This window comes from Ostrea edulis, chromosome 3 (assembly GCF_947568905.1).
Source record: "Ostrea edulis chromosome 3, xbOstEdul1.1, whole genome shotgun sequence".
Taxonomy (NCBI): Eukaryota; Metazoa; Mollusca; class Bivalvia; order Ostreida; family Ostreidae; genus Ostrea; species Ostrea edulis.
Genome location: NC_079166.1, coordinates 32,334,629 through 32,349,252, shown reverse-complemented (window position 1 = coordinate 32,349,252; position 14,624 = coordinate 32,334,629). Strand labels below are relative to the sequence as shown.

At 35.6% G+C, this 14,624-nt stretch overlaps 1 pseudogene; it reads right to left on the bottom strand.

The window, feature by feature from the left end:
• Nucleotides 1–10,708: 10,708 nt before the first annotated feature.
• Nucleotides 10,709–12,917, bottom strand: LOC130053533 (uncharacterized; annotated as a pseudogene).
• Between the last annotated feature and the right edge of the window lie 1,707 nt (nucleotides 12,918–14,624).

Genomic DNA, 14,624 nt, shown 5'->3' with positions numbered 1-14,624 from the left:
AGCAATAAAGGAGATGCCACCACCAACGGACAAGGAGGGAGTGAAACGATTTCTAGGCATCGTGCAATATCTTAGTAAATTTATCCCTAGCATGAGTCAAGTAGAGGCAGCGATCAGGTGCCTCCTGAAATCAAATACAGCATTCAGATGGGAACATGAACAGCAATCAAGTTTTGAGCAGTTGAAAAAACTCTGTATTTCCTCACCTACATTAGGATTCTATGATGTCAACAAAAACATTGAAATTCAATGTGATGCCTCGAGAGATGGACTCGGAGCAGTTCTTGTACAGAATGACAGACCAATTGCATATTCATCTCGTGCGCTCACTGACACAGAAAAGCGATATGCCCAGATAGAAAAGGAGATGCTCTCCATCGTGCATGCTGCTACCAAATTTCATCACTACATATTTGGTAAACGGGTTACAGTCTACAATGACCACAAACCTTTGGAGCAGATCTTCAAGAAACCATTACTATCTACGCCTATGCGACTACAGAAAATGCACTTGCGCCTCCAATGGTATGATCTTGATGTGAAATATCGTAGAGGGAAAGACATGACTGTAGCAGACGCACTCTCTAGAGCCTACTTACCTGAAGCTAAGTCCGAACTTGACATGTGGGACATCAAGGCTTTTGATCTCCTATCTGTGAGCAAGCAAAAACAAACAGAAATCGCAAAGTACACTAAAGCGGAACTAGAGGCATTGTACCAGATAATTGTTGATGGTTGGCCAGACACCAGAGACCAAGCACCTGTCAGCACACACAGTTTCTGGAACTCGCGAGACGAGTTATCTGTTATGGACGGTATCATTTTCAAAGGAATGAGGATCGTCATTCCATCAAGTCTTAGACCGCACATGCTTGAACTTATTCATCAATCTCACTTTGGGATAGTCAAGTGTAAGCAGAGAGCTCGTGAAGTCGCTTAGTGGCCCGGTATGAATTCCCAGATCGAGGAAACCGTGCGCAATTGCTCAAAATGTGCAACCTTTCAGAACAAACAAACCCCAGAACCTCATAAGCCATCACCAGTACAAGATCTACCATACCAAGTAGTAGGATGTGATCTGTTTGACTTTCAGTCCAAAAAGTACCTCATCTTAGTGGACTACTTTTCACACTATGCTGATGTAGTTGAGCTGAAATCTCCGTCAACCAGCTCAACGCTGGAAGCTATGAAGTCAGTGTTTTCTTGTCATGGAATACCTAGACAACTACGGTCAGATAATGGACCTCAGTTCACGTCACAGCAGTTCAAATCATTCTGTCGAGTGTAAGACATTGAACATAAGACATCAAGCCCAAACTTCCAGAGCTCCAATGGGGAAGCTGAACGAGCCGTTCAGACAGTTAAACGTCTTTGGCGGAAAGCGGATGACAAATATTTAGCACTACTAGACTATCGTACGACACCTTTGGAAGTTATTAACCTGTCACCAGCTCAGCTACTGATGAACAGAAGACCACGTAACACAATGCCAGCTTCAACAGAAGTACTGAAGCCTACCGCTTATCATGACAACACAGTTAAAGCCCGTATGAAGCTGAACAAAGTCAATCAGAAAAAAACACTTTGATCAGAGATACAGCGCAAAGGAACTAGAACCACTAAAACCCACTGATAGTGTCAGGATCATGCCAAACAATGGAGAACGACAGTAGAAACCTGGAACCGTGGTAGATAGACACTCCTGTCCCAGATCGTATTTAGTCCAAGTCGGAAGGAATCTTAGACACTTGAGGAAATCCACAGATAAGGCCAACGCTGTTGAACTACCGGAATCTGATGATGAATTCGAACCACAAACCATGGACAATCCTCCTAGTGCACAACCTTCACCAACTAGTGAAACGCGTTGTCCGGAAATTGACATTGAACCTGCTTCGTATGTTACGCGCTCGGGCCGAACTGTCAAGTGTCCCAAAGAGACTAAATTTGTAAACTTTGTGAATTGTTTGTGAATCGAACTTCCAGTTGTGTTCAAAACTTAATTGACTTACCCGTGTTCAGTTAGTTATTTGTTTACAGACATTGCTAAAGTTAAAGCTGTATGTAAATTTGCATTATCAATGTAAAGTCATTTTTGCCTAAAGGGGGGAGATGTAGTGTATTATGTTGTTATGCATCGGGTTCGATGTACGTATTATTAGTATTAAAATATCGGCATCCATCTTGTATTGTCGTATAGCACAATAAATATATATATATATATTTTTCATTTGATAACTCTTTCTTTGAATCATTTCACTTTCCCCATGACAATATTGCAAAACAAGACAATTTTACTTTAATTGGGAAATTTTGTAGACAAATTGGGAAAAAATACTATTTTGCATTGGGAATGGGGCCGAATTTCGGACCCTACAACAGGGTGGAAAATCCCTGATATTAAACAATTTTATGTACAAACCTAAATCCCACAGTTATCGAATTTTAATATCTAACTTCAGAGACCTAAAATTTATCTTATAATATCTCTACTAATTTTGTGTTATGGTATGCATGCAAAAACTTCCCATTTTTGTTAAGTAATTAGATATTTTATTAGATCTTCAATAAAGATTGGGGGGGATTAGGGGGGATTGACTTAAGCAGAATGGACCAGATTGACAAGGGGTCGGACCATCTAAGGACAGATTGATCTGACACCTCTCCTATTATACTATAAGTTTACCCGGATTAAGTCAAAACCCTGTGATGTACACAAACACATGACATATTCATATTATTTGATAGATTTTTCTTTGGAATTTATAGTTTTCATTCATTTCTCTTGTTTTAAACAAGAATATATATATTTATAGCATGTGACCAGTCAGAGTGTAGATAAATAAATGTGTGTCAGGAATTACAAAGACAAGACAGATTAATTTATTGATGTATAACAATATCTTAGCGCAAGGCCATGTTTTCAATTACCTGCTCAGAACAAAATATTGAGTTACACACCAGGACCTAGTTGCACAAAAGTTAGTACTTAGATTTAAGTGACAGTTAACGCTATATAGATGTAAGGTTAATGACAATTTAACCGTTAGTTAAAGTTAACTAACCTTCGTGCAACTGGTTCCCGAAGGCTTACTCAATTACATGCTAATTACCAGCAATATATAGAACAGTTGCAAGTTTCACTATCCATATTCTGCAGACCTTTTGATAGATAACCTTCATTTTCAGCAGATATGTGTTGATTCATATTATAAAAGTTTTGTTGAAATGTATAACTTTTAAATCTTTTGAAATTTCAGATAATTAAACATAATTGAGCATGCCCAGGAGTAAGAAACGAGGAGCCAGCAAAGCAAAGGCAACAGAGGAGGTTCCTTCCAATGTTGCGGAGATGCCAGCAGGGAGAAGAACACGGGGTTAGCCTCTCAGAGCCTTGCCCCTAAAAAATCAACACCTAAAGCCTTCCCAAGTCCAGCACCCAAATCCAGTTAGAAACTTGAAACTGGTTTTGTAAAAGGCAAGGAAATGACTTCTTGTTTCTATATAATTCCGATGTTATTTATTACATTTCAGGGATTTTTTTAAGTTATTGTCAAAATTAGACAGTATTCTCTGTCCAAAATTAGTCAAATTAAATTTTTCTCTTTAAAAGAATAATTTTTTCCTTCGGAAAGACGTAAACAATTCCCTTTGATTCGCACAGAATTTGTTCATAAAATGTATCTAGATTAAATCGGAATCAACATTCTGCTATATTTTTATTATTCAGACGTTTGTCAAATATATTCTTTCTTCACATCTGTGTAAAACATCTTAATGATCAAGCGTGTCATAATCTGGGTCATCATTGCATGTCGATGTGTCGTGCAATACGATGAATTTTGTAACTTCAAAGTTGTAATGTGAATGCATTTTAGATCTTTGAAAAGCAGCCTCAGGTATGCTCAGATTGTATGACTTTGCACCATTTAAAAAAATTGCAGGGGGACCCCCCCCCCCCCTCCCCCCAGCTGCTTTGCACCTTCGACATTTGGTTCAAGCCTGTGACTCTCAATTTTCCTCTTTGTGGGAAAAGGGTAGTAATTAATTCTTTGGTTGAAAAATCCCTGCATTTCTTTTTGATTGGAAAAAAAAAAGCTGAACAAGAATTTACATGTCAATAAATTCGAAAACGCGATGTATTCGTATAGGCTTGAAAACAAATTTTAATGTAGTGCTGGGAAACTATTCAAGTTTTTGAAATTGTTAATACAGTGAACGAATTGAAATTATAAGAATCAAATAATTTATCAAAAAGAATGTTAAATCCTATATGATACCATGTATGTATTGTGTTTAGTCAGATATCAGAATTTCCGTGCAACAGACTACACCATTTAGAAATGTCCATTTAAATCTAAATAAACTACAGGTGTACTAGATATTATTATTTTAAGTCGATATATCTATGGATCGACCTCATGAAAGGGCTATATTTGTATATTGTTGCACCATATCAAACATCACGTAAGAACCCCACTTTGTGCCATCATTAGGTCATGTATAAATTTTCAATTGAATAGCTGCAGGGATAGTTAAGAGTGGTTGTTTGTTTGTTTGTATTGTGTCCAGTCAAGAATTTTTCACTCATATTGAGATGTCACCAGTTGTAGGTGAAGTACCACTATTTTTGCCCAGCACCCATGGCCGTAGAAGTGACGGTTCTTTATCGTGCCAACGCCTGCTGCGACACAGGAGCTCCGTTTTTAAGGTCACATTTGAAAGACTTGTGATTCTCACTTCTAAATGCCGAGCGTTTGGCGAAGGAGCAATCACTACCTATGTTTACGTCTTAGGTGTGATGTCAAAAAACCTGTAAATCCATGAAACTATCCAACTGTTAAGTTAAATTTTTTTTAGTGTTCTTGAATTGTTGCTGTTGATGCATGTTTGTATGAATCAGACCTCATTCAAATTCCGTTAGTCACAGTGGTGATTTTCATTTTCAAAAAAAGTCTTCATACAAGCATTTGTGTTGTTGAGAAAATCCACTGACTGTCTCAGCTTCTTGAAAGGAGTTTTGGGTGATTTTGAAAACAATGGAATGCAATGCATTGCACTGCATTGATGATATGTAATTGTCGTGTATTTTACAGGATTGTGACACCCTTAATTCCAGAAGTTTGATTGTAAATATAACTTACTGTGTTGGTAATTTAAGTCAACATAACTGTCTTATCTATGATTACAGAAGTAGAAGCAGATCAAATCTATCTACAGAAGAGCCAAAAAGAGGAAGATCTCGAGGAAAAGGTAAATACATGTAAAATGTTGCTTGCACAATTTCAATTTCTTTTTTTTTAAAGTTTAAACAGTATTTTATTATGAATAACAGCAGGCAATGCTTATATAAACCTTCTCCTTTAACTCATTCAGCCCCAGCTATGTTATCTGAAATAAACCCCAGCAGTGTTTTGCAGCACGTGCCCCAGACAAATTTTTATCAGATTCCCTGCTGCTGCTGAATGATCGACAGATAATAGATAAATAGCCACTACTTCATTAATTATGCACATCTGTTTTTGAAATTTTCAGGTTAGAAAGAGGAATAAATGCTGATTCTAATCATATAAAATTGATTATCTTACCATAAAAAGTGTTTGTTCATTTCCCAAAAGAAAACAAAAACAAACAGTTTTCACCAACAAAAATTTTCTCTTCAATACATGACAAATGAAATAGTTTGTCTTTAGACAAAAATCTTGTGCAGGTGCAGAAACAATACCCATAACAACTGAACAACCAAGAAATGCACGCATTTCCTCAGGAGTTCTGTTGTACCATCCAGAGTTTGCTTTTGCTCTGATGCAGATTTGCGAATACGAGTTTGTTTCCTCGGAAATTGTCGTATAAAACTCGTCAGGAAATAATAAATTCAGGAAGTCTAACTCCTTTTTATCGACCTCAAGTATTTGTGTGGGTCCAGGCTGCGGTCCACATAATGCAGGAATGTTTATATCCCGTATATTGTCTGTCCAACGATTGTAATCTACCAATACAATCTCGTCATCATCACTACTTTCACTTTCTGACTCGGGGTCGGATTCCGATTCAATAGGGTCTGTAAGTCTCGGCACGTGATCTTCGAGAATTATCGATAAATTTCACTTCCGGGCAGTCGTAAATGTAAAAGTCATGGCGCTCTCTATAGCCTACTGGGCGTCGTACGTAAATGGCCAAAGCAAGCTGACCAAAAAGAGCGAGGCTTCAGTAGAAAGTGGAAGGGTGTTGAGGTTTACCTTCGACCATGAGCTGCGAGTGATAAATTCGTCGGTGCAGGCCTCAATGCGAGATACATCGTACAAAGTTCAAGTAAGTGTATATCAACCATTTGACATTGTCATTTTAGGCCTAGAATTCAGTTTAGGGTATTGAATAATAGTAGAAATCTTCTCAGGATAACTATTTTTTCTTCAAAGACATGCGATACAATCATGTATTTTATTAAAATTTTAGTGGAATATCCCCACCGACTATTAAACATGTATAATAGTACTACATACATGTCTTTACACATGTATCGTGTGAAATTTCAAATTACCTACCTAAGTTTTCGATCACTATTTGATATTTCCTAATGGTTTAACACTAACACAGCATTTCATTAAGCAGTAACGTCTTATAAAACAATAGTCAATTGTGTATTCAATGTATTAATTATTTATATTAAGGATTATCTCCCTCATGCATAGCTCTTATCCTTGAACGAATTTGGCTCCACTTTTTTGGCACGCTGTTTTGGCTATATTTAGCTCTAAAGCTTCATAGTTATTTCGGATTTCAAACATTTCGGTTGAGCATCACTGAAGAGACATTATTTGTCGAAATGCGCATCTGGTGCATCAAAATTGGTACCGTATAAGTTTTACATTATACATGTACATCATGTGTTTTTCAATACTAGGTTTTTCTGGAAGAAAGTGACAATGGTATCATAAAAGATGTTTCATGCCAGTGTTCAATGGGAGAATTTAAATGTCACCATATGGCAGCAACACTACTGTTTGGGTAAGTTTAGATAAAAATAATGACTTGTTTACTATGTACCTTACTGTAATTGTGTAATGAGATTTATAATACATAAACCTTAAAAAGTGCCAACGGGATATTTTGACTTGTTGCTATTTTTTACTTGCTTGCATGTTATATAGGATCTCACATGGTTTGTGGTTTGATATGATTTACTTTCAACGAGTTGTGTTTTCTATTCCTGAGCCTTGGCGAGAGGATATAAAGCACACAACCAGTTGAATTTAAATCAAATCAAACCACAAACCATGGGAGATTCTTTTTATCACATGTTAACCCCACCCTGGTTATTCATTTACCTTACAGTACTGTATAGTTGGGAATTTGGATTCGTTCTGACATTTTGTAAACAAACTACGTAAATCTGACGTTTGTGATGTCACTGGTTTAAGGAGTAAACATGTGATAAATTGTAATATGACATGTATATTACATGAATTTATATTAGCATTTTTCTACTCAAAAATTTACACATATTTGTAGTTATAAGAGGGCAAGTAAAACGGACGTTAAGTGTAGTTGGGTCAAACATCCCAAGTCAGCGCCACCTAAGGAAACAGTAACTATGCAGGAGCTGTATCCATCAAATCAGCCTAATTACACGTACATATTTCAGTTATGTTTTTGATATTGATTAAAATTATGTTCTCCATTAAACAACTAGTATCATTTGCAGATTGCTCAAGCATTACTTGAATTTTTTTTTTTGTAATCGAAGAAGTCGAGTCTGTATGATCCCTTAAAAAAACAAGAAAGTTTTAAGTTATTATGCTTTTTTTTTTTTTTTTTTTTTTTATAAATCAGAGTACTCAAAAGAGTTGTAACGGATGACGACAGGTTATTTTTGCATAATCAACTCGGCCAATTGGGGCGCTTTACAGGTTGTTTTCATCTTTCTGAAAACAGTTTCCTTGTTTATGAGCAGTTTTCCTGCTTAGGACTGACCAAGAGTTTTGCATGTCTTTTTTTTTTTAGTTATTAATAAGATTTACTTGACAGATGTTGTTGACAAATTTTAGTAGTGATTGATTTATTATGTATGCAGTATTTGCATTGTTTATTCCAGAATTATTGACATGTTTTATTTTCCATTATTTGAAATACTTTAATAAGAATTTCACTGAAAGTATTGTATTTGGAAGTAATAGATGATTTGAACATATCTTATTTTATGAATAGATAAATGGATTGGTTACAAGTTCTAGCAACTTAGAATTAAATGGGGAAAAAACTCCTTGTTTAGTTTGTAAAGATAAATACATTCAATTCTCTACACAATATTTTCATGAACATGTATAAAAATGTTTTTTTTTTTTCATAAATGCAAATGCTTTTTTTAATGTTCTTTCTTTTTTTAAAAGCTCTGCATTGGATTCTGTCAAAGGAACCCGAGATTGAGGCACTACCTGTACCAATTGTTGAAGGCCTTCTTTTGTGCCAGGAGTACCTTACAGCAAAGGAGCCACTCTCATGGCTGAGGCAGCAACTGATCGTTTCACCTGACAGAATAATACAAACAGCCTTCCTCACAATTGGACAGAGATAATGCTACCTGGGCAGCAGTAAGGAAGCATAGATTTACTGCTTCTAATTTTGGACCAATCATTGCAGCTGCAAAGCGCAATAGGTAAACATATCTTCATGGTGAATAGAATTGGATAAAATTTCAGCCCAATTTCAAAATACATTCAGGTGAAAAAGAATCTTATTAGTAATGGCATATGCTTTCCTTTCCACCAGGTTAAATGTCTCCTTAAAGAAAAGGTTATTGAGTGCCTACAACTTAGAAAAAAGAGCCCCCATCCAGTGGGGTGTTACACATGAGAGTGTTACTATAAAGGAATACTGCAAAGAAGGGGGTGTAACAGTATTGCCAACAGGTATCTTTATTGACAAAAAAATTTGTTTACATCTCATTGATATTATTCTTCTATGAGGACAATAAAGATTATTTAATTTAAGAATATATTATTTGTAGGTATATGGCTTCATGAGACAGGAGTCTTAGGGGCTTCACCTGATGGTTTTGTGCAAGGCACTTTCAAAGACAGTTTGAATGTGCACCTCCAACATCCTCAGAGGAAAACGTTGCCCGACATAGTGGAGGTCAAATGTCCTTTTTCAGCTAAGGACTTGACTGTTGCAGATGCATGTAGTACAATCAAGGATTTTTACTTAGGTATGGGTATACACTGTAATTGACTCAGATTAGAGACATTATCTGTATGACATTTAATGACTCACAGACTCATTACTTTTTAGCTCTTGGTTGTTGTCTGTCGTCATGTGTTGACAATTACATATTTTTAAACTTCTTGATTTGACCAATGTTAAAAAATCTTCACACTACACATGTGTAAGAAAAACCAAATGCATCTAGTAATGATGACCAGGAAGACCTCCACCTAAACTGACAATTTTATGATCCCTTGGGATGGGGTTCTGACCCCAGAGGTGGGGCCAAACTTAGTATATATTTTTTGTACAAGTTTGCTGACACTGTATAAAATCTAAATCCATACTTCGGAATAGCAGAAAATTATGTACAAAAAAAAATGGTGAATTTCACAACCCAGGGTTTTGATTCTAGGATGGGTCCAAATTAGTCATATCTATTGATGCTTTAATGTTAATACACATATTATATTATGTAAAGCATTTGATCATTGTATGCACTTTTGAGGGCTGTGAAGTTTTAAAAATACATCTTGTTTTGTACTGTTGCTGAACATTAAAATTTAGCTTAGATATTCAGAACAGGACATTTTTTTCCAAATTTCATAGCCCTTGGGAGTAGTGATACTTTTTCACTAGTGCTCATGTGACCGATAAGGTCTGTGGGCCTCTTTTTGGCATAGCATGGGTGGATTGAATTTCATAACCACTTTTATCTATATTTCAGTCAAAGAGGAAGATGGTAACATTACTTTGAAAAGGACACATGACTACTGGCATCAGATACAAGGACAGCTTCATTTGTCTGGAGCTCAATGCTGTGACCTTGTCATTTGGACTCAAGTGGACTTGAAAATTATTAGAATATTGAAAGACAACACATGGGCTCAAAATATTTCAACAATGCTAGATTTTTATTTCTCAGTTTTTCTTCCATCTTTATCAGAATGATTTGCTAAATATATCAACACTACTTTATAATATATGAAAAATTTTCATTTGACTTGATGTACATATATATCTAATATAATATATAACTTTTGCTCTCATTCAGCTTTAGTGTTCTTTTTTTTTATTCAAAAAACATATACTGAAAGAAAATAATACTTGGAACAATAAAATCCCCAAAAGTAACAATTTAAGAAGTACAAAGTATGAATTTCTTATCTGATATATTTGCCAAGAATCATGCTTGTAAGAGGTGAGATCAAAATTCAATGACTGACAAAAAACTAAATTCAAATATTTTTCATAAAGATCCTCCTCACAAGTACATATCATAAATGTTGATAATGATTTGTATGTGAAAATCGATTTCAAATGACATATTTACAGGTATATTTATCATCCTCCCCATAACTAATGGTATTTGAATTTAGATTTTTATCTGACATTGATTTTTTGATCTCTTCCCTATCATGCATGTGAATAACAAATTAAAATAGCTGTCATATAATAATACAAAGAGAGATCTACATGTATTTCCAGTCAACATGTATAGCATTCAAAAATTGTGGCCTAGAATCTGCTCATATTTGTCAGCAATCTCCTTAAGAAGGGGGACCTGTAAATTAATTAGACAGCAGCACAATTGAAATAACTTTGTCGTCAACTGTCTATACTGAGCTGGCACATGATTAAGGATTTCATAATTTTTTATCCTTTCGTTTGCTCTCTCGACATGAATTCTACTACGTCCAATTTTATAACAAAGTTTTGCCTCTTCTTTAGTAAAATGCGATTTATTTGACAAAAAAGGTGGAATGTTTAAAGATACCCCGGAAGGGAGTTTGTCAAAAATATTAAAGCCTTTATCTGCAAGAATAAGATCTCTAGGCTGTAATTGGTCAAGAACTTTGCAATGCTGTACTATGGCTGCATCAGATGTGGAACCGGGATATAAATCGGAAGTAAATACAAGAGCACCATTTGGAGCCACACAGGTCACCGCCTTTACAGTGTGTCGGCTTTTGTAGTTGCTGTATGTAAGTGATTGACTATTCATATTTGATGGTATATCTTGGGTGATTTCTGTGGCATCCATGGCAATTCTTGCCGAGTTGAAATCTGAAAAGGATTTTGGCATAGACCCTTTGCACTTTAATTGAGAAGGAATACCCACAGCTTTCAATACACCATCAAAAAAGATTTCATGAAGAGCAGAGATAAATGTATTTATAATGTTAGATATTGTAGATCTGCTTGTATCAAATTTAATAGCAAGGTCTAGATCTCGAAAGTTTAAGCGTAGCTTCATCAAACATATTAGCAGTTGGTCCTCTAAACTAAAGCAGGTGACCTCCCAACCAGCATAATAATTAAACGGCGGCCATTCGCTTGAGAATTTGCACAATAACATTGAAGACGTATGCTGGAAATGAGGTGTAAAGCAGCATCTGAAAAGTAGGAAAGGGAAAAAAACTTATCACTAATAAGAGGCCCGTGGGCTACATCACTCACCTGAGTCACCTTGGCTCATATTTAAAAAAAATTCCTATATATTTTTATGTAAAACTTTGATCTCTCATTGTGGCCCCATCCAACCCCCAGGGGCCATGCGTTTAACAAATTCGAATCTGCACTGTGTCAGGAAGCTTTCATGTAAATTTCAGCTCTTCTGGTCCAGTGGGTCTTGAATTTTTTTTTTAAAAGACCCCAACCTATTTTTGTGATTATCACTCCTTTGAAGGTGGCATGGCCCTTCATTTGAACAAACCTGAAAGCCCGTCACCCAAGGTTGGTTTTGACCACATTTGGTTATAATTGGCCCAGTGATTCTGGAGAAGTTGAAAATGTAAAAAGTTTACAGACAGACAGACGACGGACAACAGACTATCAGAAAAGCTCACTTGAGCATTTAGCTTGTAATACAAAAATTTACAAGAAAACTGCTATTATGTTTTCAGTATGCTGATTTAATAATTGATTGGGGTTTTATGCTGTTTTGGCAATATTTCAGCCATTTTTTAGTATGCTGATAGAATCAAATTACCTTTTCGGAGTCTTCCAGGATTTCTCCCACCGTCATTTTGGGTTTCCTCATTTGGAGGTTCCGAATTTCTTCCTGGAGCTCTTTTACCTCGTTCTCCAGTTTTTCCACTGCAGATACATTAATTTACAGAGTAAATATCACTTTAAATCTGACTGTCACTTTTATGACTTCTTTATAATAATATCCTTAGATCCCTCTTATTTATATGTTTCACATACACTACAGTCATTGAATTTTAAGGTGGCTCACTACATCTTGAAAGAGTTTCTCAAATCAGCATGAAATGATTTGATTATGAAAGATATGATGATATATAATGAATACTTATGTTAAAATGGCAGAAAATATGCAATTTTGGATAAAAAACATGTTTTCAAAAAAAAAAAAATCAGTACATATAAACAAAAGACTGGCGGATTTGAACCTGGGATCTGCGGTTCACCAGACCAATGCTATGACCACTGAGCTAACATTTCAATCAATAAAAATAATTTCACAAAACATTTAAATCGCCATCTTGTGGCATGGTGTCATAAAGAGTATAAGCCTTGATGTAGTGAGAATTATATCTATATTTACTGGAACTTGATTGTTTCTTGCCTGAATTGATTTGTTTTTGAATGGGCATAGAAGCCTCAACATCATCATCTGAAGTCATGTGATAGGAATGGTCATGAACTAGATAACCATGATCATTACAAGATGCAGATTGTTCATCCATCTCATCATTGCCAGCTTCTTTAGATTTCTTTTTCCTAAAAATTAGTTTTTTATTTAAAATTTTAATATTTTATCTTGAGGCCCTACATTTATGAGGAACCTACTAATTTCAAGATCTAATCACCACACAAATGAGTAGCTCAATTAAGTTTAATTATTGTGCATTCCAGTTAATACATCTACTAGTCGAGGGTTTTTGATCCGCACTGCTACTCATAAAACAGTGACAGTTTTCATATTTTTTTAAGTAGCAGTGCTGATTAGAAACCATCAACTAGTGAAGATGCAGTTTAGGGACCAGTCAATATTTATTGGGGGTTTGGACTGGTACAAAAGGCGACAGGACACACAGTTTTTGGGACTTACATTCTGATAGGACTCCAACTTTTTTTTTATTTTCAACACTAATAGGACAGCAATATTTTTTCTTGCAAATGTAACATTGAAAAAAGAATATAAAAAGTTTTTATTCAAATCCCAGAACTTATAGATCTATCATACAAACAATAATGCTGAATTGAATGCATGCTTGATTTCATGTCCAAGCTGAATAAACTGGAGAAAATTTGCAATAAAATACTGGACCTTTGAAAATATTTAATAGTAAAACATGCAATTAAAAATCGCAAAATAAGTATTCAGCTGTGAAAAGAATTGCAAAAATTACATGTAAGATTTGCATGGAGTATGGTTTCAATCATAGAAAATAAAAATATTATATATTATGTTGGTCATAACTTAAAGGATACAGACTAGGCCTGGATGTTATAAACTTTTACCGTATTAATACTAAAACACTCACTTTTGAGTATGAGTACGATTTAGAGCACATAGTTTCAGTTTGAGTATGAAAACATGCACAAAAAGTTTTATAACCTCCATGCCAGAATTTACCTAAACACATCTTCAATCATATGATAGAGAATACTGAGATGTGAAAAATACTTGCATGTATATGAGACAAATTCAGGAAAACAGTAATTAAACAAAAACAACAATTGAACAACAACAAAAAAGAAGTTAAAAATAATGAGATTTCTAACTAGACTGTGTGATCTGTAGCAATGATAATGAACTATTTCATTGTTTAATTATACATATATATGTTTATTTATTAGATAGGACACTCACTTTGTATTTCACATCTGATATAGAGCATCAACTTTTGTGTATTCTTAGAAGATAGGACATAGGGTTTGTTAAAAATGGTTATATGGAATGCACCGGTTCAACCCTCAATAAATGTTGACCAGTCCCTTATATGAAAAAAAAAACCCCTACCTTTTTCGAGTGGGTACTTCTGGGAAGCTTAACGTTTTGCTGAAGCTGAATACGGTTGGCCCATTCTCCGTCTTGCCCTCGCGGAAATGACAACTGCAGATTTGATCATTATCATTACAATCTCTATCTGCACGCCTGCGAATTAGAAAACCTACATGTATATTGAAAGCTACTTCAACCTACTGATGCAAGGTGAAGACAACGAACAGTGATCAATCTCATAACTCCCACAAGCAATACAAAACAGATAGTTGGGCAAACACGGACCCCTGGACACACCAGAGGTGGGATCAGGCGCCCAGGAGGAGCAAGCATCCCCCGCCGACCGGCCACACCCGCCGCGAGCCCCACATCCCGACCAGGTAAACGGAGTTATCCGCAGTCAAAATCAGTGTGCCAAGAACGGCTTAACAATCGGTATGAAACA